The sequence below is a fragment of the Argiope bruennichi genome, chromosome 2 (genome assembly GCF_947563725.1).
Source record: "Argiope bruennichi chromosome 2, qqArgBrue1.1, whole genome shotgun sequence".
In the NCBI taxonomy this organism is placed as follows: Eukaryota; Metazoa; Arthropoda; class Arachnida; order Araneae; family Araneidae; genus Argiope; species Argiope bruennichi.
In genome coordinates, this window is record NC_079152.1 from 80,494,994 (window position 1) to 80,522,053 (window position 27,060).

The following is a 27,060-nucleotide window of genomic DNA, read 5'->3' on the forward strand; positions in this document are numbered from 1 at the left end:
GCAGTACAAAGTTAAATAATTTGACAAAAAGAAATGAAATGATGATAAACGTATTTTTTGTCATCCAGTTTCAGATTTTAAAATATAAAAACATTCGGATAATATGAAATTGAGTATGGAATTTTAACTTAAAAAAATCACATGTCAATAGTATTATTCCAAGTAGTCCTTTTTTTATATAAATTCATATTTTACTTAACAATTATTATCATTTTTAAACAGTATGAATTGTAAAATAATTATAAAAAATAATAATACATTTGACTAAATAAATTTATTTCGTTAAATATACCTTCTAATATTGCCCAAAACTGTCTATACATTCATGGGAAATAAAAGTAGAAATGAAAAACGTGAATAAAAATAACCGTGATCTTCTCATAACTATATTATATATATAGTTATGAGATAACTATATTATATACTAACAATATTATATATTTTATTTTACCGCATGGATGCATACAATATTTTAAAAAAAATTTATTTTTTGTATTTCTAAACATAATTATTATTTCACTGAAAGTTTAGTTAAAATTATGCTGTTAAATATGCAACTTTAAAAGAACTCAAAAAATATTTTATGAAAAATTTTTTGGAAATATTTTGTACTTTTGGGTGAAGCATAGATTATAAGAAGAATAAGAGTTACTTTTTGTGAAACTTTTAGATATTAATTAAACTTCTAATTTCCTCTCTTTTAAAGTATTTGATATAAATTAATATATCAAATAAATATTTTATTTTTAAATGATTTTTTTCCAAATAATGCTTCTATTGTGAGTTAAACACCATCTAAATTAAATTAGTAAATTGAGCTATGTTTTCATCTTATTCATTTATTTATTTTCCAGTACCCTCTGGTAAGTAGAATGTCCATTTATTTATAGTTTGCTGTATCTATCAGCAAGAAAACATATCCCATTTCATTTATATTATCGATCAAAATTTGTTGCGAATACTTCAATGAATGAAACAAGATCTTTTAGTCATAATTGAACTCAACTTTAAATTATTTTAAATTTAATAAAGTGCAATTTCGGATCCCGAATTTATATTCAAATTGAAAGTATCCCTTTAAAATTAAACAAAAACTTTTGTATATTTTAATTCATAGTCTCTCCTTTTTATAATTAGAGACTACCAACGAAGAAAATCTTTTGTATAACGGCAAATGTTTGAAAAGTTTATTGATAATTATATATAAAGATGCTAAATACAATAACTAAAGGACATTTAAAATCGAACAATCTAAATAAATAGATAATTGCAAGAAGCAGAAAACTTTTTTAATTCACTACTCCAAATAATTCTTTATTTGATAAGGGAACATAAAACATCATAGCAGAAAAGGTACACTTTCAAATTTTAAACAAAAGGTTTAGAGAAAATTTTGAAAATGTTAAAATTTTTTCCAACAATCTACAAGTAAATATAGGGTGCGGCAAAAAAAAGCCTGGCAATTTTTTTTAATCTAAATTTATTAAAAATAAATAAATAAACAAAATATAACAAATAATATTAAAAATAGACTTTTATTCATAAATAATTTATTAATTTGTTTTAAAGTGGTCCCATTCTTCAGCGATGCAGATTAACAAACGCGTATTGAAATTTTCAGCAAAATGACCGCAAGTCTTCTACATATAATCTATCCCATTCCCACAGAAGCCGTTACTTTAGAGTGTCCAAATTTTTACGGCATTTAGTGCAAGCCCTATACTCCAAAATGGAAAGCACACTGTAATCATCGGATTGAGATTCGGCGAGAAATGTGCTAACTCTTCAGAAGGTATCACGTCCGGAAAATGAGTCTTGCACCACTCTTCTGCCACTTTAGCCTTGCTGTTGAAACTCCTACTTTCCCTTGCCGATGTGCGTTTTGGAAAACAGAAACACAACAGCTTCTAGTATGTCCCACTAGTGCATTTTTTTATTTATTTCACCGTTCTCATAAAAAAAACAGATATGTTTTGTCGTTTGCCCGAATTCCGCCCCACACCACCATTGACTTGCATTTTTGCGATGATCAACAATTGCTGGAGTGCTTTGGAGATACTACAGATTAGATCCTATAGTTCTTGTAGTTACGAAGTTTCAACGATACAGAGATATTCTTTAGTAAAAAGGAATATATACCTTGGACTTGGAATATCTTCCTTGGACGGACTTGCGGCCCGCTTCAAAAGTTTTTGGCGTCTTCGGAGCCGCACGAGTTTGTTTTCTTCAATGAGAAGCTGAGCTTTTTGGAACTAGTAGGGCTTCAGTCCTAGCCCTGTTTTGGCTATTCGTAGTACTGTTCAGTCCTTTAATACCAGTTCAAGAGATATCTTTGTCAGTGAAACCCTCGAATTTCATTAAAATCGCTTTTTGATTGACTTACGGCTATTGAAAGCGTTCACCATACGTTTTCGTTTACTTCCTGGCCTTTGACTACCATTGCCAATCTCTTTAAAATGAAAAGTTGCATCAAACACTGCTTGCCGAGGCACAGTAAGAACGAACGACTTCATACTGTCTTTTTCCTTGCTTAGACAAATATAAAATAGCATATATTTTGCTTGGCATTGTCTAAAAGCTAAAAAAATAATACGTAAACTAAAAGATACATTGTAAAATATGTTATAATTGAAGTGATAGATAAAAAAACGAAAATTAAAAAGAAATAAATTGACTTCTATATTATAAAATTTTGTCCGAGTTTTTTTGCCGCACCCTGTAGAATGAATAAAGGCAATTCATTTCAAATAATCTATATTGTTTGTTTGTTTTTTCCCAACAAGCTTATCTTTTTACTTTAAAAAGTTTCAGCTTTCTATAAAGGATGAAATTAGGTTATCAGTTTATTCTCCGTACAATTTTAAGCAGCAGAAGTTTATTTTTACATCTATTTTCAAATGATTAATTTCAAAACTATTTATCAAAATGTGGTCATTAAATTTTAAAAGTTTTCATCTCGATTGGGAAACAATAATTTTAAACTAAAAAATAATCACATAGGAAAAAAGTGAAACTATTTGAAATAAAATATTCAATCATTTCCCAGGTGGTAGACATCACAACCATGGAGATGGAAGTAAGTAGCATATATCTTGTTTGACTTAAAATTTGGATATGTTACAATTTTGCTTGTACTTTTAGGTTTTAGAAGAAACTATTTCAAAATTAATAATAAAACATATCATAAAGAATTTTCTTTTTAAAAAATATTCCACCAATATTTATGATAACTAAACATATTTCAGTTTTTTTGCACATCATAATTATGCTCTTATTTAAATAATATCGTTTGATGACATTACATGAAATTAAGAACGAAAGATAAGTGATTGAATCTCCATAATCCAATTTTAGCGGTTAATATTATTGGCTCATAATATATGTTAAAAATAATAGATAAATATTTCATTTGTGAGATGATTTTTAAAATTTACATTTGGGTCTAAATAAAAAGTCATAATTATCCAAGAAAAGAGCCCAAATAAATTAACAATTAAAATATTTCTGAGCAATAAATTTATCAAATTGTAAATCCAATTTACAGCTGTGATTTGTTTCTTAAATTTAAAATTTCATCATGAAACTATTCAGAAGTTTATAATAAGGAGCAAAATGTAAGACAAAACTTCATAAAGTTTTTATTTTTACTTCATATCTTATTACGAATTAACATTACATTCAACTTAAAACATTGAAGTCTTGCGAATTGATATATAATATAACACAACATCATTATGCGAGGAAAGGAAAGTAAATAGAAGTCTTGGTGGATAGGAGATATTATTTTCCATAATTTCCTTCTCAGGTATCAAAAGCAATGTTTCATACTTTCCTCCAAATTTTAATGTCTCCAGGCGGTTATCAAATGGTATCCTTAACTATTAAAAGCCAAAAAACTAGTTAAAAATTCTGCATTTGTCTGTAAATTTAAATTATTGTAAATGGACTTCAAGGGAAGGAAGTTAAGGGGCAAAAGAGATTTTGAGTAAGGAAAAGGGATATTCTAGAGAATTTTCAAAATGTTGTTTTAGAAGTAGCATAATAGTTGGTTAAGAAAGATTGTGAATATGATAAATAAATTCAATTATTACTTATAGTAAAAAATAAGTACTATAGTAAACGATTATATTAATTTTATTGTTATTTTAAATAAGAATAAATAATTTTTTTTTATTTCATAATGTAATTATAAAATGTTGTATCCAATCCGTCAAGAAATTTTTACGTAACTCAAAGGATTTCATTTAATACACAGTTATAACTCTTTTTATTTCATAGGTATCTTCGACAAAGCTGCCAACCTTGCCGATGGGATCGTGTAATAAAAACGTTTTGAACATTTCTGCATTTTAGTAGTTATGTAAAACAAGCATATTTGTGAAATAAAATTGGTTACTGCTTTCATTGTCTTGCTTATATAAGTGTGTGCGTTTGTTTGTATGGGTGTATTTCAATCTGGAGAAGGCCATTTAAGAAATCAATTTTAAAAATGCGCTTTTTTTCATTGAAACACATTTATTTAAACATATTCTCAATATAGATCAATCTTAATTGCATAATTCATTCTAGTCAAAATATAATATCTGCCCTGTCAAAACAATAGTAATATAAATTCATGACGAAACATAAACATTAAAAGGAAGAAAATGATCAGAGAAACAAAATAACAATCAAAAATAGAAAAAGTTCATTCAAATTGTATTATATTGTGATAAATAAAAATATTTTGTTTAAATTCTACTGAGAAAAATTCTAGAAAACAATTTTACGAGGAAAACAAAAACTTAGGGATAGGTCTAGAAGTAAATTTAAAAGGAAATAAGAGACTCTAGGATTACCGCAAAATACTTTTTGATCGATTGGTTTATGCTGTTTTAAAATTTACTCTTATTATATACCTTAGCTATAACATGCATTAATTAATATATTTAACATCTTAGAAAAATGTTCAAATAAAAATACAGATGCTGTAGAACAGCATAATTGAAAAGATTTTTTAAAAATTTATTTGAGATTTTTATGTAAAAATATGCCCCATTTATGATAGAAGTAAATGTTGAGATATTGAAAAACTTTTGTTAAACAATTAATTAAAACTTTAGAAAAAAAATTTATTTTAATAAATATCTGCAACTCAAGAAGTATTTACACTCCAACTTTTTGCTTCCAAAAGATTGAACTCTAAGGAAAATGGAAGAATAGCGATTTGGAACAATGAAAACATCACAGAGAATGCATAAATTGAAATACTCTTGAGTATAAATATTCTATATATGCTAGACATAGTTCAAATTATATGGCCTGTACAGTGCAAATATTCGCGCAGATACACACATATTCTCCATTATTATTTGTAGAGATGCAGGTTTCCAAATAAACTACTCCATGTTGCAAATTTGCAACTTCCGAAGTCTATGTATGCTAAAGTTGGTATCTCTTCGGCAAATGGTCTGTTCTGTCAAGAATCAATGCATACGCACAATCACACTCAGTGACATTATATAAAAAGATATTTACTTCAAATTATATAAGCGCTTTAATGTGATCACAAAAATGTATTTCACGTCATCGTCTTAATAATAACCAGTAACTGAAAGAATTTTGATTTAAGATAAATTTGAAATTATTATTGAACTTACAATGTATCAAAAGAAGAAATAAGAATGAGTCTTTTTGAGTACTTATCTGGAATCACACGGAAAAGTGTCAAACAATGGTATATGAAAATGACTCACTTGCCTTAAAAGAATTGATTTAAATTTAAAAATAACTTTAATAATCAAATCGTATTAACCACGAGTCGTATTTCATTACAGTTATAGAAATAATGTGAATTACTCACCACCTTATACCTCGATTTGATTTATATTTCAATAAATATTTTGCTTCAATTTTAATCAATTATTGATATGTTGTAATTAATCAATAATTAAAAAATAAGCATGAATACATTTTTATTGGTTTAAAGAATTCTATATAAAATTAAGATGTTTCTGTAAATAAAAATTTCATAAATATATGAAACGCATTCATAAGAATAGTGTTAACACATTAAAAAAACTTAATTAAAATACAATATATATATATATATATATATATATATATATATATATATATATATATATATATATATATATATATATATATATATATATATATATATATATATATATATATATAATGATATTTAAATTTTAATATCAGTTTAATTAATTTCCAAGATTTTATCTTAATTTAGCCCATAGTAACTTCATATATATATATATATATATATATATATATATATTTTAAAAGTTAACGGTAAATTATGTAAACAGAGGTAGGCACCCAGCGCCATCTATTGAGTGATCCAATATGCAAGTAAAGTTCTATTTTTATTTAAGCCAAAAGATTAACTTTTAAAAACAGGAAATCACAATCGATTGTTTAAAGTTTCCTTTACTGTTGGATGGTATGTTCTGGCCTTTTCGTTTTTAATTTTAATGCTGTTTTTGTTTTTATTGTTATTGTTTTTATTGTATTTTTACTTTGTGGTTTTTTTCTAATTTGTTATTTTGTATTTCCTTTCTGTTAAAATGGTATATCTCTTGAGCATAATTTCAGGGGATTTTCGGGTCACGAGGAATCATTATTAGACTTATGTCTGTATGTCCTCACAGAAAAAATCCCTTCATTTGAATCCCTGCCTGAGGGTGACCCTTGAAAAAGTCTTCAGGCCGGATTCTTTTTTAATATTTTTTAATAGTTTTTTTTGGTTTAATTTTTATTTGATTTTTGTTTTTCCTATTAACTTGATTCTAATACTTTTGTATCAATTCATCTGTGTTTTAGAAGTAGCTGCAATTGCGCTCTCTAAATACTATGAAGTTCCTTTTTGGTTTTAGTTTAAATAGGTAATAAATTTTAGTTGCGATTTCGAAACTGTTTTGTTTCGTTTTCATTTTAGTTTCGTTTTCAAACTTTTTCTTACTTTAGATTGGTTACTTATATATATATATATATATATATATATATATATATATATATATATATATATATATATATATATAATGATATTTAAATTTTAATATCAGTTTAATTAATTAATTTCCAAGATTTTATCTTAATTTAGACCATAGTAACTTTATTCTAAAATATTCTCTTATTTTGTGATCCAATTCCACTTCTTACAAGTAATTAATTCAAGAGTAACTTTGTAAAATTGCTGAATCGGCTAAAAACCTGACATTTTCACGGTCAGCGAGAAGGGACAGGAAAATGCCCAGTAAGCACATTCTTTTGAAAAGATGCCTGTGTTTCCCCTGCCTTATCGACGCGTGTAGCAAAAATCGAAATCTTAGTAATATATTAGTACGGTAAAGAAATATTTTCCCTATCAAAATCTCAGGATATATAAGACCTGGGATAAAATGTTCAAGAGATTTTTCCTCATTCCTTTCTGTGTCGCTCTGTGTTATGCGTTGCTCGTCGCTTATGCTGTAAAGAATTCGTGCTTCTTCAAGATGAAATAAAATGACGTCATGAAATAGAAAGTCTCTTCACACACACACACACACACAGATATATATATATATATTGTTACGAAATTTATAGGGTTCGTTTGGATAGTGGGAGTTATATCGTGTGGAGAACACTCAATCAGCAGGCGGCAGTAGAAATTGAAACAACGATGTTTATTTACACGAAGGCGCACATTACAGCACAAAGACGACAACTATATACCGCACAGAAGACGATTATCTTCAGCCGAGACGTGCAGTGTACACAGCAGCATACAATAAGACTCTACTGCAGACAGTAGTGCACAGCTTAGTTCAGCATTATCTTGACTCCGTCGCAGCTCCGCTTATCCCTAGAAGACCAGTTCTTCACTATCGATTCCGACTACTCTTCTCCGTCGATCCCGACTACTCTCCTCTGTCACTTCCATGACTACTCAATTTACGACTACGACTAATCAATTCACGACAACTCCCCGGCAGCTTCAGCTCCTTTTATAGGTCTCAGGAGGCGGGGCTAGAATCCTCTTATCCATTCAGGAACGTTCGAGGCGTATCTTGGTTCCTACTGGACGTTCGGGAAAATTCTCGATGTTTCGGGTATAATCTATTTTGGCGCCAAAGTCGCCAAATTCGTCGCCAAGTAGCCAAATGGTCGCCAAGCTCTGGGACCTTCTATGAAACCAACTATGCTGGGACGCCGCATCACAGATTCGTAACAATATATATATATATATATATATATATATATATATATATATATATATATATATATATATATATATATATATATATATATATATATATATATATATATATAGGTTTATTTTTTAAATTTAGGTTTATTTTTTCTCCTAAATTGAATGTCAACTTTTCAATTCCTAATACATTCATTTCTAAACTTAACATAATCAGTTTTCCCCTTGGAAAAATTGGAAATGGAACTATTATTCATGAATCCTTAAAAATTTAATTTAATTTTAATTTTAGGATCAGTTAAGTGTCGTTCAAAATAGAATTACTCGTATTTTTTCCCAGAAGAAATCTGATTATGTAGGCATAAACGATAACGAAAGTATTTATATTGCTTAAAGAAGAGAGAGATGACAGCAAAGTCAATATTTTTTTATTTTAGTAAACAATACAAATAAATTTTATCGAACTAAATTATCTGAGAAATAAAGAATTTTCGGAAACGAAGATAATCATACCATGAATTTAGGTTTTAAATTATCAACAGTTGTTGATATTTTAGATTTAAAAGTTTTAATAATTTTCTAATAATAATTAAATAATGCTTCAATTTCATAAATTTAGTATGCTATTGAATCATTAAAAGGTGATACTCTTTCACCATTTATGCATTTTGTATGGTATAATACCATAGCTTAAATTGTCCGCAACGGACATAAATATTAACAATATTTTAAATAAAATAATTAGTACATAAATAAAATTTCATTGTAGATTAATTTGTTTAACTTACTATTTCAAACTAGAAATGTTTATAAGACATTTATTAAGTGTAATACAAACGAAAAAGATTTGAAGTTAAAGAAGAAATTTCAAACTTTCATAAAAATAAAATAGGGTAAAAAATAATTCTGATATCAATTTCAGCATTTTTTTTAAATAAATGTTAATATAAATTTCTTGATTAACTTTTCTTCAAAAAGGAATATGTTTTAAACCTCGCATAGATTTGATAAACAAATTTTTATTCAAATTTTTTTCAATAACATTTCGTGCAACTTTTTGAAAAACTGCAATTGTCAATCCTTGATATTTATTAATTAATTTTCAAATTCTTTTTCGATAACGTTGCAGTAATTCTTGCAAGAAAAAAAAATTGAGTCTCATCAGAAGACTTCCATAATGCATATAATTTTTTTTATTGTCAAAACAAACATAGTATTTACATTATATTTACAGTTACACAGTATAATGATATACAATGTGAAGTAAGATAATACATGATTTGCATATCATTCAAAAATCACATAAATAACTTGATATATAACTGCATGGTATTATTTTTGAAATATTTAATGAAAGAAATACACAAATACATTCAGTTAAAGCATGAACATTTTAAAAATTCATCGCGAAAAATTACCAGCAAAAATATTGTTACGAATCTGTGATGCGGCTTCCCAGCATAGTTGGTTCCATCATCAGAAAGACAGTTTTACAGTCATCTGTATTGGACGGACTCCGGGTGTCGCCTTGGAGGCCCCGGAGCTTGGCAACAAACTTGGCAACCATTTGGTGACTGACTTTGGCGACAAAATGGATTATACCCGAAACATCGAGAATTTTCCCGATCCGTCCATTAGGAACCGTGATACGCCTCGAACGTTCCTTATTGGTTGAGAGGCTTTTAGCCCCGCCTCCTGAGACCTATAAAAGGAGGCAGAAGCAGCTGCCAGAGTAGTCGTAGTCGGAAGCGATCGTGAAGAACTGGTCTTCCAGGGATTAGCAGAGTAGCGACGGAGTCAAGCTAGTGCTAAACTAAGCTGTGCGCCACTGTCTGCACTAGAGTCTTCTTGCGTGCTGCTCTTTGCACATCTCGCGGCTGAAGATAATTGTCTTCTCTGTGCTGTATATAGTTGTCGTCTTTCTGCTGTCCTGTGTGTATTCGTGTAAATAAACGTCGTTTTTTTTTCTACTGCCACCTGCTGATTGAGCGTTCTCCACACCATATAACTCCCACTATCCAAATGAACCCCGGAAATTTCGTAACAATATTATTATTATTAACGTGTAGGGAAACTGGACTGTAATGTGATGCTGAATGCAAAATTTAATCACTAATTATTTCATTTAATTTATACTTATTTTAAAAAAATATTTACAATGATTTACAAAACTACATATCTGGCCCGGGATAGCCTGGTTGGTAGAGCGTCGGATTCGCGTCCCTTAGGTTGCGAGTTTAAACCCCGCAGGCCGAAGTTTCCCCGCGTGCTTGGCGGCTGACGCGCCTTAAATCTGTCGTGGTCGCAAAGTCCACTATGTTGAGAGTAATAAAACTGGGGGTACAGGATCAGGGGTGATCGTTCTCCGATTCAGGTCTAAATTACGATCGGTGGTTGAGTGAATGAAACGTGTGACTGAAGTCCGCCCCGTAAAAAGGGTTGTGACGTGTGTGTTGCTAAGTCGTTCTCTTGGCCCTGGATGGCGCTACTATAGAAACAAGAGGCGCTCCCCCTCAGGCTTAATGGCAAGTGCCATAAGAAACAACAACAGCAACACATATCTGAATTCACTGTTAAAAAGTAATTACTGCAATCAAAATATTTTGATTTATAGCCCTTTAGGATTCATTTAAAACTTTAGTGTATGCGTCTTACAGGCAGAATAATGTATGTATATTTTGAAAACTGATTTTTTTAAGCAAAGCTGAGTTAATGAGATTTAAATAGACACTGTACCATGTAGGTACATTTCAACACCAAGATGTGTTGCTCCTTTGATCGAACCCTTTTCTTTAAAGGAAATTACAAATTTTTATCCTTGATCATTTTCTCAAATTATGAGAAAGGTGATAAATTATCAATCTCATCTATATTAACCATTCTTTTTATGGCTTATCACAGAATAATACCACACAAATCTTAATAAAGGTTGGAAATGTAAATATATTTTGAAAACCCTTAGAAAAATTTTCTCGTTTCATGTCTCTGCGAAATTAAATATTACACTTGAAGGCATGATAAATCAAAAAGGTTCTGATATATAAATATACTTAATTTATAATTTGATTTATGAAACTACGCAATTAATTAAGTCTATCTGATTTAATCTCTAAGTTACTTTTCATCTACGATTAATTTTCTGTTATAGGCTTTCGACATTTTAATTACTTTTTGTTTTTCATATTATTTTGCAAGACTGCTTTGCTTCAATCATTTAAATACATTGTTGATATTATCTGACCAAACCTTGAAACCCTCTGCTCTGTTACGTTTGGAAACTGAGAAATCCATGTGACTAATACTGTTATTAAAATAACAAAAAAAATGTTGTAGTTTTCATAATTTTAAATCCCCACAGCAATCATCAATTACGTCCATTAGACAGGATGTACTTCGTCGATTCAAAACTTTTTACAACCAAGGAATGAACGAAGAATGTTGGCACCAAGTAACAAATATAAAACTGTTACAATATGCGATATGGCTAAACTGAATCACTATGTCTGACTGTAAATAATATTTTCTTGAAACTGTAGAATGTTATTTATGATATAACTTTATTCACTTTAATAAGAATTTTTTATGAATACAAGCTTCTGCATCTTTATCTGTATCTGACAGATCTTATCTTTATCGTATCTATATCTGACAGATCGACGATTTATCAATATCTCATACATGATTCATTCGTTGTATATTCTTCAGCACAGATACTGATCTAAATTCTTAAGTCGAATCAGTCGGAATACATTGTTTGTTTCTTCAATCTAGTGCTTTAAAAATGTGAGGTATTTCCCAAAGACTCGCCTGCCCTCAAGATATTATTGGCATAGTCGAAAATCATTTGCATTATTGACAGATATAATATTTTTTTTTCTGGATCATTTTAAATCCTTTCGACGAGCGTTTAAATAGATTCCCTTATCTCGCAATTTACGAAACTTCAACTGGTTTCTGGTATAAAATTAATCATTTGAAAGGCATACTAATAAACTATGTCAATTATTGTTAAATTTGTCTACAACTTCTTCTCTTAGGAAGTATTTCATCCAGCAACTTTCAATAACATATTTATGTTGCCATTAACCTTTTAAAATATTTGAAAAAATTTCCATTTCGGAAAAAATATAACGTTTGATAAGCAATTTTATTTAATTTAAAAACAATATGAAGAAATATACCGAGAAGTAATCAAGACATTGGTGTAAAATAAAATTTATTTCTTTTCTTTTTGAAAAATATCCATTTCTATCACTTCTTAACGAATTAAAAATACCACTAATAAAATACTAAGACATTATGTTAAATTATATTTAGTCATATTTATTATAATTTAATTTGATTTTAATTATTTTCCATGTAAATATTTTCTTTATAATGTTCTGTGATAAATATTTGTTAGCGTACATTTATATATATTTCCAATAGTATCACCAAATTTTCATTTCTTCTGTTTTTCCAAAGCAACTTTAATCATTTTCAACGAATTTATATCTTCTGCATGTAAAATAGACTGACTTTCAGCTAAACAAAAATATTTCTGAAGATGATGTTTTTAGCGCAAATTTTACTTGCGTTTCCATTACAATATTTTGTAGAAAAAATATTTATTCAGGGAGAAATTTGATTATATAATAATTTTATCAACAGAAATATCAAAATGCATTTGTTTTCAGTAAAGTTATTAATAGATGGTTGTTTCATATCCAAATATAAAAACGACATTTAGTTAAGCACATTTTTCAGAATTCGGATTCTTCAATCATATACTATAATTTCCACAATATAATTACTGAAATAAAAAAAAATTAAAATTTTTGAAAGAGTCTCTGATATTGATTATTAAAAAAAGTATGAAAGTTAGCGGATATTAAATACCAACGATAAGAAAATTTTTCAAAAATTAAATTTTATTCTACAGAAAAATTGAGTTGACATTATATGATAGATATTATGTATCAAAATGGTTTTAACTATTATTTAAGTTTACAAAAATTTATTTCTGATTAATATCAGAAAAGTTTAATTACGTGTTGAAATTATGTATTTTGTATAAAATATGAAAAAAAATCACTAAAAGAAGCTGTAGCAGACGTTTAGTAAGACTTACGCAGAGAATTTCAATTAGAAATATTTCTTAATGTTATATAAATGATACTTTATATTTATTTTTCCTGTTTTTTTATTCCTTTTTCAAAAATTACATATGAAAATTAAAATTTTGAATTTCCTTCGTATACAAATAGAATTTTATATTAAACTTATTTCTTACGATATCATACAATAATATAAATATTTGAAAATATGTCAAAGTATTATTAGTCATGGATTTAAAACAATTATATATTATTAAATGTCTGCATTTTACCTTTATCCTAGCAGGAAACGGTAAATCTTATTTTGAAACGTATATACAATGAAGTGAGAATTCATCATTTTTTGTTAATGTATTCTCAAGATACTGTAAAACGTTATAATTATATGATAATATTATAAAATGTTACTGATTTATAAGTTTAAATATTGCATAATCTAAATTTCGATCTTTTCATTTTAGTCTTCGGAAGAAAATTGTTTCAGCTTTGAATATCAAAATAGTCTTTTTTAAACTATCTGAACAGATGAGCGCAACAAAAATTTCTACATTTTAATTCTATTAATTTTAAATATACAAATATCTTATTTACAACATTATTTTGTACTTCCAAAATTACACTAATGTCCATTTCTCATAAGCAAAGGTTCAACAACAACAACAAAAAAAAAACTTATTTACCATCTTATAATCAGAAGTTGGTCAATAAAATAAAGCAATTTTCACTTAACCATGTTCAGTTAACAAATTTAGGCACTACGTTCGTGACAAAATACCAGTTCATAAAAAAAAATTATTCATTAATCTTAATTGTCAAGTTACTAAGGAAAAACAAATACTGAGCAATCTATTCTTTAACATATTAGCCATTAAACCAAATATTTTATTATACTAGCCTCATAGTGTAACTACATTCTTCAAAATTCATAGGGTAATGGTGTTAAATTAAATATTAGAATTAAACTTCAAAAAATGTATTAATATAAAGCTTACAATATCTGAAGGTTTAGATTTCCGGAAACGACCGAATAAGATTTGAAGCAGCTACCCGTTTCTGAAAAGATACAATACTGTTCCACAATTGTTTCTAATTCTTAAAAAAAATTATATTAAAAAAGAAAGGTTTTATATGAGACATAAAAAAAGCAATTACTAAATCGATTTTCAGGTTGCTCTAATTGAACAATAGAAGATAATCTGTTTTTATATAATTCATTATTTTTTTTGTCAAGGCAAACATTTTTTTGGCAATTTCAGGTATATAAATTGGTGTTGAGAACAGATCCTGGACACTTGGATTATCCGACTAGATCCGACGACTTCAACATGAACGCTACATTCCTCTTCGTTCTTTTGGTTGCCCTGATGGCCATGGGTAAGTTTAATGTTACAAACTCATAAATAAATTTGTTTCCAAAAAATATTGATTCATCTAAGTAACAAAAATATTAAAAGAAACTTGGATGTGACTGTATAAATGCACTGTACGCCTTTATAATAGTTGATAATATAACATTATCGCAATATTTCGGAAAAATCTGAAAATTAGCTGACAAATAATTTTTCACATAAATCCTATCCACTAACTGAGACTGAGATCCTCATTAAATTATTTTTTCCTTTCTAAACTGAAAATAAAGTTGGAGAAAGCTAATATAAATAATTAATTGTTTTCATTTTTAATAAAAGATTTGTATTTCAAACATAAATGATTTCAATTGAGTGAAATGTGTTAATTAAACAAATATTTGCAGTACAGCACCAGAATGATTTGTGAAGATAATGGTAAAGAGCTGCAAATTTTTAATGGCTGTAACTTTATAAGCTATGAAGTTCTCTGCAAGCAATCCCGTCAATACAATTGTTTCAGCCTATTCATTGATGAAAAGATAGGAGATCTATTGTCTACTACTGACATATGCTGATAGCACAAATCTATACATGGACCTGTCTATTAATACGATGCACTAATCACCAAATATTATGATTGCATTTTCTTGACTATGTAATGTTCTTTATGTCACTCAGCTATCCGCTGTATGGAATGGTTCTTTATGATAATAAAGAGGACGGCATCCTGTATTTTGAAAACGTGTTTTAGTCTATTCGCGGTCAATTTAATATTTACTAATTTCGTATGAATATTTCATCGAATTGTTTTCAACATGTATGATTAATTTTTCATTGATACTCATTTGTAAATTATTATTTTAATTCAAAGTAAGAGTAGAAATGGTAGAGTATTATCACCGAAATATGCAAATAGTTCTTTTTAGTCTATGTTCTTAACTTCTTCATAATGGCAGATCTGTTTTCGCTTCAGTATCAAATTTCTGGAAGAGACCCGACTTTCAATTTAAGATTTCACTGATTTTCTGCAATTGAAACATTAATACAAGTCATTTATGATCTGATTATTCTGATCCTAAAATTTTTACTTGTACGTAATTTGGACTTGTATATTAGAGAGTTCTTATATATAAAATCTTAATTTGACTTACCAATGGAGAGTAATTTATGGAGAGTAATTTTGACTTACCTTACAGAGTAATTTATCATGAGTTCTTGATTTAAAAATTAACTATTTACAATAAGCCAATCAATATTAAACCCCAACATACTATTTCAGATACTATTTTAATTTATTATTATCCTTGAAGAAGGATATATATATAAACTTTATTCAAAAACTGAAATTAGTAAATAGATATATACCAGTGCAATATATACCAGTATTACTAAATTAAAATTTAGATTAACCAGATTCTTTTTATCACATATAGCCATGGGTGCTGTTCATCGTGAGTAAACCTATTTTTGTTTCATTTCTTTTTAACCTCAGATTGAAATTTGTTAAATTCTTATTTCATAAATTTATTTTCACATTTAAAATAAATAATATTTTATTTTCATTTATGTATCAGAAAAATATCTAGTCAAATAAACACTCTTCGAATCAATGTAAGGAGTTTTATAAATTGAGCTTAACATCAAAAAGTATCTAACAGTTTGCTATCCCCACTTTAAATACTCCTACTTAAATCTGTAATTTCAACATTATAATAATTCTTGCATGTTTCCAAATAGTATTATTAGTATTCAAAAGAAATCCACACATTGTTTTCATTATCGATATGAAGATCATCAAGATTATTTTGTATAATCAAAACATTGGGAGTAACAATAAAATTCTTTGACTAATAATATTGTATAAAACTCGTATAAAGTTTGCATTACTAAATAAACTGAATGCAATGAAAATTGGCACAAAGATTTAAATATTGATACACTCAACCACAAGAATAAAACCTCTTCTTATAAGTATTTCCTTTACAACATAAAGAATGAACTTCAAATGAAGACTTTGGTTATCCTAAAATGGGTCATTGCAGTATTTATTGCGGTTAAGGAAATTACTGATATATTTATGAATCTGATAAAATTCTGATTATTTATTATCGATATACTGAATATTATTTTTCATTTTTCCTTCAAATTTCTGAAAAGACTGAAGGAATCAGAAAAAAAAACTCATATCTTGTTTATAGAAGGAATTTTTATTAATCATAAAGAAAACTATTACTCAAAAATGAATTAACAATTTTATGGGTTAATCAAAATTCATTTTATAATATTTAATAAATATATATTATGCAGAAGGAATGATTAATGCATTTACAAGTCGATATTATCACTGTTATTTTATTTTATTACTGTAAAAGTACTTTACTAACTCTAATATGAAGTATTTAATTAATATGGTTTTATTAAAATTAATTTTTATATTTTTTAAGATTATGAAGGTAAGTGTGTTGTTTCTTTTAATACAAAATCCTGCAGTACAAAGTTAAATAATTTGACAAAAAGCAATGAAATGATAAATAAACGTATTTTTTGTAATAAAGTTTCAGATTTTAAAATATCAAAACATTCGCATAATGTGAAATTGAGTATGGAATTTTAACTTTAAAAAATCACATACCAATAGTGTTATTCCAAGTAGTGTTTTTTTTATATAAATTTATATTTTACTTAACAATTAGTATCATTTTAAAACAGTATGAATTGTAAAATAATTATAAAAAAATAATAATACATTTGACTAAATAAATTTATTTCGTTAAATATACCTTCTAATATTGCCCAAAACTCTGCATACGTTCATGTGAAATAAAAGTAGAAATGAAAAACGTGAATAAAATTAACCGTGATCTTCTCATAACTATATTATAAATATAGTTATGAGATAACTATATTATATACTAACAATATTATATATTTTATTTTACCGCATGGATGCATACAATATTTTAAAACAAATTTATTTTTTGTATTTCTAAACATAATTATTATTTCACATAAAGTTTAGTTAAAATTATGCTGTTAAATATGCAACTTTAAAAGAACTCAAAAAATATTTTATAAAAAATTTTTTGGAAATATTTTGTATGTTTGGGTGAAGTACAGATTTTAAGAAGAATAAGAGTTACTTTTTGTGAAACTTTTAAATATTATTTAAACTTCTAATTTCCTCTCTTTTAAAGTATTTGGTATAAATTAATATATCAAATAAATATTTTATTTTTAAATGGTTATTTTTCTAAATAATGTTTATATGTAAATGTGTTTATATTGTGTCTAATAATGTATATTGTTTATATTGTGAGTTAAACACCATCTAAATTAAATTAGTAAATTGAGTTATGTTTTCATCATTTTCATTTATTTATTTTGCAGTACCCTCTGGTAAGTAGGATGTTCATTTATTTATTGTTCGCTGTATCTATCTGCATGAAGACATATCCCATTTCTTTGATATTATTGATCAAATTTTGTAGCGAATAATTTCATGAATGGAAAAAGATCTTTTAGTCAAAATTGAACTCAACTTTAAAAGATTTTAAATTTAATAAAGTGCAATTTTGGATCCCGAATTTATATTCAAATTGAACGTATCCATGTAAAATTAATCAAAAACTTTTGCATATTTTAATTCATAGTCTTTCCTTTTTATAATTAGAGACTACCAACGAAGAAAGTCCTTTGTATAACGGCAAATGTTTGAAATGTTTATTGATAATTATGTATAAAGATGCTAATTAAAATAACTAAAGGACATTTAAAATCGAACAATCTAAATAAATAGATAATTGCAAGAAGCAGAACACTTTTTAAATCACTACTCCAAATAATTCTTTATTTGATAAGGGAACATAAAACATCATATCTGAAAAAATACACTTTCAAACTTTAAACAAATGGTTTAGAGAAAATTTTGAAAATGTTGAAATTTTTTCCAACAATCTACAAGTAAATATAGGATGCGGCAAAAAAACCCCGACAATTTTTTTTAATCTAAATTTATTAAAAAATAATAAATAAACAAAATATAACAAATAATATTAAAAATAGACTTTTATTCATAAATAATTTATTAATTTGTTTTAAAGTGGTCCCATTTTTCAGCGATGCAGATTAACAAACGCGTATTGAAATTTTCAGCAAAATGACCGCAAGTCTTCTACATATAATCTATCCCATTCCCACAGAAGCCGTTACTTTAGAGTGTCCAAATTTTTACGGCGTTTAGTGCAAGCCCTATACTCCAAAATGGGAAGCACACTGTAATCATCGGATTGAGATTCGGCGAGAAATGTGCTAACTCTTCAGAAGGTATCACGTCCGGAAAATGAGTCTTGCACCACTCTTCTGCCACATTAGCCTTGTTGTTGAAACTCCTACTTTCCCTTGCCGATGTGCGTTTTGGAACACAGAAACACAACAGCTTCTGGTATGTCCCACTAGTGCATTTTTTTATTTATTTCACCGTTCTCATAAAAAAAAACACCCACACCACCATTGACTTCCATTTTTGCGATGATCAGCAATTGCTGGAGTGCTTTGGAGATACTACAGATTAGATCCTATAGTTCTTGTAGTTCCGAAGTTTCAACGATACAGAGATATTCTTTAGTGAAAAGGAATATATTCCTTGGACTTGGAATATCTTCCTTGGACGGACTTGCGGCCCGCTTCAAAAGTTTTTGGCGTCTTTGGAGCCGCACGAGTTTGTTTTCTTCAATGAGAAGCTGAGCTTTTTGGAACTAGTAGGGCTTCAGTCCTAGCCCTGTTTTGGCTATTCGTTGTACTGTTCAGTCATTTAATACCAGTTCACGAGAGATCTTTGCCATGGAAACCCTCGAATTTCATTGAAATCGCTTTTTGATTGACTTAGGGGTATTGAAAGCGTTCACCATACGTTTTCGTTTACTTCCTGGCCTTTGACTACCATTGCCAATCTCTTTAAAATGATAAGTTGCATCAAACACTGCTTGCCGAGGCACAGTAAGAACGGACGACTTCATACTGTCTTTTTCCTTACTTAGACAAATATAAAATATCATATATTTTGCTTGGCATTGTCTAAAAGCTAAAAAATAATACGTAAACTAAAAGATACATTATAAAATATGTTATAATTGAAGTGATAGATAAAAAAACGAAAATTAAAAAGAAATAAATTGACTTCTATATTATACAATTTTGTCCGAGTTTTTTTGCCGCACCCTGTAGAATGAATAAAGGCAATTCATTTCAAATAATCTATATACAAGCTTATCTAAAAAGATAAGCTTGTTTTTTCCCAACAAGCTTATCTTTTTACTTTAAAAAGTTTCAACTTCCTATAAAGGATGAAATTAGGTTATCAGTTTATGATCCATAAAATTTTAAGCAGCAGAAGTTTATTTTTACATCTGTTTTCAAATGATTAATTTCAAAACTATTTATCAAAATGTGGTCATTAAATTTTAAAAGTTTTCATCTGGATTGGGAAACAATAATTTTAAACTAAAAAATAATCACATAGGAAAAAAGTGAAACTATTTGAAATAAAATATTCAATCATTTCCCAGGTGGTAGACATCACAACCATGGAGATGGAAGTAAGTAGCATATATCTTGTTTGACTTAAAATTTGGATATGTTACAATTTTGCTTGTACTTTTAGGTTTTAGAAGAAACTATTTCAAAATTAATAATAAAACATATCATAAAGAATTTTCTTTTTAAAAAATATTCCACCAATATTTATGATAACTAAACATATTTCAGTTTTTTTGCAGATCATAATTATGCTCTTATTTAAATAATATCGTTTAATGACATTACATGAAATTAAGAACGAAAGATAAGTGATTGAATCTCCATAATCCAATTTTAGCGGTTAATATTATTGGCTCATAATATATGTTAAAAATAATAGATAAATATTTCATTTGTGAGATGATTTTTAAAATTTACATTTGGGTCTAAATCAAAAGTCATAATTATCCAAGAAAAGAGCCCAAATAAATTAACAATTAAAATATTTCTGAGCAATAAATTTATCAAATTGTAAATCCAATTTACAGCTGTGATTTGTTTCTTAAATTTAAAATTTCATCATGAAACTATTCAGAAGTTTATAATAAGGAGCAAAATGTAAGACAAAACTTCATAAAGTTTTTATTTTTACTTCATATCTTATTACGAATTAACATTACATTCAACTTAAAACATTGAAGTCTTGCGAATTGATATATAATATAACACAACATCATTATGCGAGGAAAGGAAAGTAAATAGAAGTCTTGGTGGATAGGAGATATTATTTTCCATAATTTCTTTCTCAGGTATCAAAAGCAATGTTTCATACTTTCCTCCAAATTTTAATGTCTCCAGGCGGTTATCAAATGGTATCCTTAACTATTAAAAGCCAAAAAACTAGTTAAAAATTCTGCATTTGTCTGTAAATTTAAATTATTGTAAATGGACTTCAAGCGAAGGAAGTTAAGGGGCAAAAGAGATTTTGAGTAAGGAAAAGGGATATTCTAGAGAATTTTCAAAATGTTGTTTTAGAAGTAGCATAATAGTTGGTTAAGAAAGATTGTGAATATGATAAATAAATTCAATTATTACTTATAGTAAAAAATAAGTACTATAGTAAACGATTATATTAATTTTATTGTTATTTTAAATAAGAAAAAATAATTTTTTTTTATTTCATAATGTAATTATAAAATGTTGTATCCAATCCGTCAAGAAATTTTTACGTAACTCAAAGGATTTCATTTAATACACAGTTATAACTCTTTTTATTTCATAGGTATCTTCGACAAAGCTGCCAACCTTGCCAATGGGATCGTGTAATAAAAACGTTTTGAACATTTCTGCATTTTAGTAGTTATGTAAAACAAGCATATTTGTGAAATAAAATTGGTTACTGCTTTCATTGTCTTGCTTATATAAGTGTGTGCGTTTGTTTATATGGGTGTATTTCAATCTGGAAAAGGCCACTTAAGAAATCAATTTAAAAAATGCGCTTTTTTTCATTGAAACACATTTATTTAAACATATTCTCAATATAGATCGATCTTAATTACATAATTCATTCTAGTCAAAATATAATATATGCCCTGTCAAAACAATAGTAATATAAATTCATGACGAAACATAAACATTAAAAGGAAGAAAATGATCATAGAAACAAAATAACTATCAAAAATAGAAAAAATTCATTCCAATTGTATTATATTGTGATAAATAAAAATATTTTGTTAAATTCTACTGAGAAAAATTCTAGAAAACAATTTTACGAGGAAAACAAAAACTTAGGGATAGGTCTAGAAGTAAATTTAAAAGGAAATAAGAGACTCTAGGATTAACGCAAAATACTTTTTGATCGATTGGTTTATGCTGTTTTAAAATTTACTCTTATTATATACCTTAGCTATAACATGCATTAATTAATATATTTAACATCTTAGAAAAATGTTCAAATAAAAATACAGATGCTGTAGAACAGCATAATTGAAAAGATTTTTTAAAAAAATTATTTGAGATTTTTATGTAACAATATGCCCGATTTATGGTAGAAGTAAACGTTGAGATATTGAAAAACTTTTGTTAAACAATTAATTAAAACTTTAGAAAAAAAATTATTTTAATAAGTATCTGCAACTCAAGAAGTATTTACACTCCAACTTCTTGCTTTCAAAAGATTGAACTCTAAGGAAAATGGGAGAATAGCGATTTGGAACAATGGAAACATCACAGAGAATGCATAAATTGAAATACTCTTGAGTATAAATATTCTATATATGCTAGACATAGTTCAAATTATATGGCCTGTACAGTGCAAATATTCGCGCAGATACACACATATTCTCCATTATTATTTGTAGAGATGCAGGTTTCAAAATAAACTACTCCATGTTGCAAATTTGCAACTTCCGAAGTCTATGTATGCTAAAGTTGGTATCTCTTAGGCAAATGGTCTGTCCTGTCAAGAATCAATACATACGCACAAACACACTCAGTGACATTATATAAAAAGATATTTACTTCAAATTATATAAGCGCTTTAATGTGATCACAAAATTGTATTTCACATCATCGTTTTAATAATAACCAGTAACTGAAAGAATTTTGATTTAAGATAAGTTTGAAATTATTATTGAACTTACAATGTATCAAAAGAAGAAATAAGAATGAGTCTTTTTTTACTATTCACATTTTACAAATGCAGCCAAAGTCTTAGAAATGATATCAATTCCTGCAGAGGCATAGGAACCCTCTGTACTTTCAGATTTAATCTCATGAATAAGTAATAAGAATTTGGTCCCAGAGAAATTGTAAGCCAGAATTCTTTGAATTAGATAGATTCACTACTCATCTGGAATGACACGGAAAAGTGGTAAGCAGTGGTAAATGAAAATGACTTGCTTGCCTTAAAAGGATTGATTTATATTTAAAACGAACTTTAATAATCAAATCGTATTAACCACGAGTCGTATTTCATTACAGTTATAGAAATAATGTGAATTACTCACCACCTTATACTTCGATTTGATTTATATTTCAAGAAATATTTTGCTTCAATTTTAATCAATTATTGATATGTTGTAATTAATCAATAATTAAAAAATAAGCATGAATACATTTTTATTGGTTTAAAGAATTCTATATAAAATTAAGATGTTTCTGTAAATAAAAATTTAATAAATATATGAAACGCATTCATAAGAATAGTGTTAACACATTTAAAAAATTAATTAAAATACAATATATATATATATATATAATGATATTTAAATTTTAATATCGGTTTAATTAATTTCCAAGATTTTATCTTAATTTAGCCCATAGTAACTTCATTCTAAAATATTCTCTTATTTTGTGATCCAATTCCACTTCTTACAAGTAATTAATTGAAGAGTAACTCTGTAAAATTGCTGAATCGGCTAAAAACCTGACATTTTTACGGTCAGCGAGAAGGGACAGGAAAATGTCCAGTAAGCACATTCTTTTGAAAAGATGCCTGTGTTTCCCCTGCCTTATCGACGCGTGTAGCAAAAATCGAAATCTTAATAATATATTAGTACGGTAAAGCAATATTTTCCCTATCAAAATCTCAGCATATATAAGACCTGGGATAAAATGTTCAAGAGCTTTTTCCTCATTCCTTTCTGTGTCGCTCTGTGTTGTGTGTTGCTCGTCGCTTATGCTGTAAAGATTTCGTGCTTCTTGAAGATGAAATAAAATGACGTCATGAAATAGAAAGTCTCTTCACACACACACACACACACACACACACACACACACACATATATATATATATATATATATATATATATATATATATATATATATATATATATATATATATATATATATATTGTTACGAAATTTCCGGGGTTCGTTTGGATAGTGGGAGTTATATCGTGTGGAGAACACTCAATCAGCAGGCGGCAGTAGAAAATGAAACAACGACGTTTATTTACACGAATACACACAGGACAGCACAAAGACGACAACTATATACCTCACAGAAGACGATTATCTTCAGCCGAGACGTGCAGTGTACACAGCAGCATACAACAAGACTCTACTACAGACAGTCGTGCACAGCTTAGTTCAGCACTAGCTTGACTCCGTCTCTGCTCCGCTTATCCCTAGAAGACCAGTTCTTCACTATCGATTCCGACTACTCTTCACCGTCGATCCCGACTACTCTTCACCGTCGATCCCGACTACTCTCCTCTGTCACTTCCATGACTACTCAATTTAAGACTACGACTAATCAATTCACGACAACTCCCCGACAGCTGCAGCTCCTTTTATAGGTCTCAGGAGGCGGGGCTAGAAGCCTCTTAACCATTCAGCAACGTTCGAGGCGTATCTCGGTTCCTACTGGACGGTCGGGAAAATTCTCGATGTTTCGGGTATAATCTATTTTGGCGTCAAAGTCGCCAAATTCGTCGCCAAATAGCCAAATGGTCGCCAAGTTTGTCGCCAAGCTCTGGGACCTGCTATGGAACCAACTATGCTGGGACGCCGCATCACAGATATATAACAATATATATATATATATATATATATATATATATATATATATATATATATATATATATATATATATATATATATATATATATATATATATATATATATATGTGTGTTATTGCTTTTTTATTTTTTGTCCTAAATTGAATGTCAACTTTTCAATTCCTAATACATTCATTTCTAAACTTAACATAATCAGTTTTCCCCTTGGAAAAATTGGAAATGGAACTATTATTCATGAATCCTTAAAAATTTAATTTAATTTGAATTTTAGGATCAGTTAAGTGCCGTTCAAAATATAATTATTCGTATTTTTTCCCAGAAGAAATCAGATTATGTAGGCATAAACGATAACGAAAGTATTTATATTGCTTAAAAAAAAGAGAGATGACAGCAAAGTCAATATTTTTTTTATTTCAGTAAACAATACAAATAAATTTTATCGAACTAAATTATCTGAGAAATAAAGAATTTTCTGAAACGAAGATAATCATACCATGAATTTAGGGTTTAAATTATCAACAGTTGTTGATATTTTAGATTTAAAAGTTTTAATAATTTTCTAATAATAATTAAATAATGCTTCAATTTCATGAATTTAGTATGCTATTGAATCATTAAAAGGTGATACTCTTTCACCATTTATGCATTTTGTATGGTATAATACCATAGCTTAAATTGTCCCGCAACGGACATAAATAGCAAAATCATAATAATGCTGACAAAATAAAAATAAAAAATATTTTATCTATTATGTCTTAATCTACTGTTTACATCTTCATTTTTCTCATCTCTCAATATACTTTTCCCGATGAATTTGGCTTTCTTCCCTTCTTTGTATTAACAGAAACGTTTTTCTTTAATTCCTCAAATGATATAAATAATAACAATATTTTAAATAAAATAATTAGTACATAAATAAAATTTCATTGTAGATTAATTTGGTTAACTTACTATTTCAAACTAGAAATGTTTATAAGACATATATTAAGTGTAATACAAACGAAAAAGATTTGAAGTTAAAGAAGAAATTTTAAACTTTCATAAAAATAAAATAGGGTAAAAAATAATTCTGATATCAATTTCAGCATTTTTTTTTAAATAAATGTTAATATAAATTTCTTGATTAACTTTTCTTCAAAAAGGAATATGTTTTAAACCTCGCATAGATTTGATAAGAATTTTTTTTTTTTTCAAATTTTTTTCAATAACATTTTGTGCAACTTTTTGAAAAACTTCAATTGTCAATCCTTGATATTTATTAATTAATTTTCAAATTCTTTTTCGATAACGTTGCAGTAATTCTTGCAAGAAAAAAAAATTGAGTCTCATCAGAAGACTTCCATAATGCATATAATTTATTTTATTGTCAAAACAAACATAGTAGTTACATTATATTTACATTTACACAGTATAATGATATATAATGTGACGTATGATAATACATGATTTGCATATCATTCAAAAATCACATAAATAATTTGATATATAACTGAAAGGTATTATTTTTGAAATATTTAATGAAAGAAATACACAAATACATTCAGTTAAAGCATCAACATTTAAAAAATTGATCGCGAAAAATTACCAGCAAAAATATTGTTACGAATCTGTGATGCGGCTTCCCAGCATAGTTGGTTCCATCATCAGAAAGACAGTTTTACAGTCATCTGTATTGGACGGACTCCGGGTGTCGCCTTGGAGGCCCCGGAGCTTGGCAACAAACTTGGCAACCATTTGGCGACTTTGGCGCCAAAATGGATGATACCCGAAACATCGAGAATTTTCCCGACCGTCCATTAGGAACCGTGATACGCCTCGAACGTTCCTTATTGGTTGAGAGGCTTTTAGCCCCGCCTCCTGAGACCTATAAAAGGAGGCAGCCGCAGCTGCCAGAGTAGTCGTAGTCGGAAGCGATGGTGAAGAACTGGTCTTCCAGGAATTAGCAGAGTAGCGACGGAGTCAAGCTAGTGCTAAACTAAGCTGTGCGCTACTGTCTGCAGTAGAGTCTTGTTGCGTGCTGCTGTTTGCATGTCTCGCGGCTGAAGATAATTGTCTTCTCTGTGCTGTATATAGTTGTCGTCTTTCTGCTGTCCTGTGTGTATTCGTGTAAATAAAAGTCGTTTTTTTTTCTACTGCCACATGCTGATTGAGCGTTCTCCACACCATATAACTCCCACTATCCAAATGAACCCCGGAAATTTCGTAACTATATTATTATTATTAAAGTGTAGGGAAACTGGACTGTAATGTTACGCTGAATGCAAAATTTAATCACTAATTATTTCATTTAATTTGTACTTATTTTTAAAAAAATATTTAGAATGATGTACAAAACTACATATCTGGCCCGGGATAGCCTGGTTGGTAGAGCGTCGGATTC

The 27,060-nt window shown here is 28.1% G+C and overlaps 2 long non-coding RNA genes across 2 annotated transcripts; both read left to right on the forward strand.

Moving 5' to 3' along the window:
* The first annotated feature begins 2,980 nt into the window (after positions 1-2,980).
* On the forward strand, positions 2,981-4,404 carry LOC129989444 (uncharacterized). The gene is made up of 2 exons (XR_008785774.1): positions 2,981-3,076; positions 4,279-4,404. It is a non-coding gene; the product is annotated as an uncharacterized LOC129989444 (long non-coding RNA).
* Positions 4,405-18,712: 14,308 nt separating this feature from the next.
* LOC129961878 (uncharacterized) lies at positions 18,713-21,564 on the forward strand. Its single transcript, XR_008783843.1, has 2 exons — positions 18,713-20,236; positions 21,439-21,564. It is a non-coding gene; the product is annotated as an uncharacterized LOC129961878 (long non-coding RNA).
* Positions 21,565-27,060: the final 5,496 nt, after the last annotated feature.